Source organism: Hakea prostrata, chromosome 3, assembly GCF_041222555.1.
Source record: "Hakea prostrata isolate BN-2017 chromosome 3, UWA_Hpros_2, whole genome shotgun sequence".
In the NCBI taxonomy this organism is placed as follows: Eukaryota; Viridiplantae; Streptophyta; class Magnoliopsida; order Proteales; family Proteaceae; genus Hakea; species Hakea prostrata.
This window is the reverse complement of record NC_142602.1, coordinates 642,990-644,239: the sequence shown is the minus strand read 5'-3', so window position 1 is coordinate 644,239 and position 1,250 is coordinate 642,990. Positions and strand designations below refer to the sequence as shown.

At 39.8% G+C, this 1,250-nt stretch overlaps 1 non-coding gene across 1 annotated transcript; it reads right to left on the bottom strand.

The window, feature by feature from the left end:
* Window positions 1-495: 495 nt before the first annotated feature.
* On the bottom strand, window positions 496-602 carry LOC149019818 (small nucleolar RNA R71). Its single transcript, XR_016172651.1, has one exon. It is a non-coding gene; the product is annotated as a small nucleolar RNA R71 (small nucleolar RNA).
* Window positions 603-1,250: the final 648 nt, after the last annotated feature.

Sequence of the window (1,250 nt, the reverse complement as noted above, 5' to 3'; positions counted from 1 at the left end):
CGAGGTAAACTTTTACTAAACAACATTAGGCAACTCATATGACAGAGAAATAAATTGAACAATGTATATGGTAGGTATGCATTTGGCACAGTAGCATAGTTAAGATTAGGTGGGATTTCACAATGAGCCTCCAATGAGGCCCTTGAGTGAACATTTCATTCCTACAATATATACTCCGGTTTCTTGTATTAAGTTACCTGACATAGAGGTGGCTCAATATGAGATCAAATCTAGTGTGATTCAAATGCTACCATCTTTTTATGGACTTGCCAATGAAGAGCCATATAAGCACTTAGATGAGTTTTTAGAGGTGTCCTCCACAGTTAAAATTCAGAACCTCTCAGTTGATGCTTTAAGGTTACTTCTTTTCCCATTCTCCCTTAAAGATAAAGCTAAGCATTGGCTTCATTTTTTGGACAATGTGTTAAAATTTCCACTTGAGCAAAAATGCAATAGGAGTTCCTTAAAAAGTTCTTCCCCATTGGCCATACTAATAGCATTAGGAGAGCGATAACGAGTTTCTCCCAACAAGAAGGAGAACAATTTCATAAGGCCTGGGAAAGACTAAAAGAATTACTGAGAAAGTGCCCCCACCATGCTATTCCTAAATGGCAATTGGTTCAATGCTTTTATGATGGCCTTAGAGACCGACATAGGCAAATGGTTGTTTCTTCTTGTGGTGGAACTTTCATGCACAAGAATGAGAAAATGAAGCATGTGAACTTTTTGAGACCCTTAGTGAAAACTCCCAACACCATGCTTCAGCAGCTAGGGCTGAGATTTCATCCATTGGGCACCCAAAGAGGAGCGGTCTCTATGAGATCCATCCTACCATTGAGATGAGCACTAAGGTTGACTTGCTATCAAAGAAATTGGACCATCTGTTGTCATTAGGACAACAAACCCCATCTCCACTTCCTACAAGTTTCTCTCCACCTAATCAGATTGAAGCATGTGTTTTATGTTCTAGCCTATCCCATCATGTCACTGATTGTTTTTTGGCTACGCAATACCCTGAGTTTGTTATGGAGCATGCACATTTGGCCCAAGGAGTCTCTAAATGGCAATGATCCATATTCCAATACCTACAACCCAAGATGGCGAAACCACCCCAATTTTTCATGGCGAAACTCAATGCCCAATCCCTCTAATCAAATACCTTATAGGCTACCTCCATTTAATATGCACCAAAATGCCTATAGGAATGAACAACAACCCTCACATAATTCATCATTTGAGGATAAGGTACT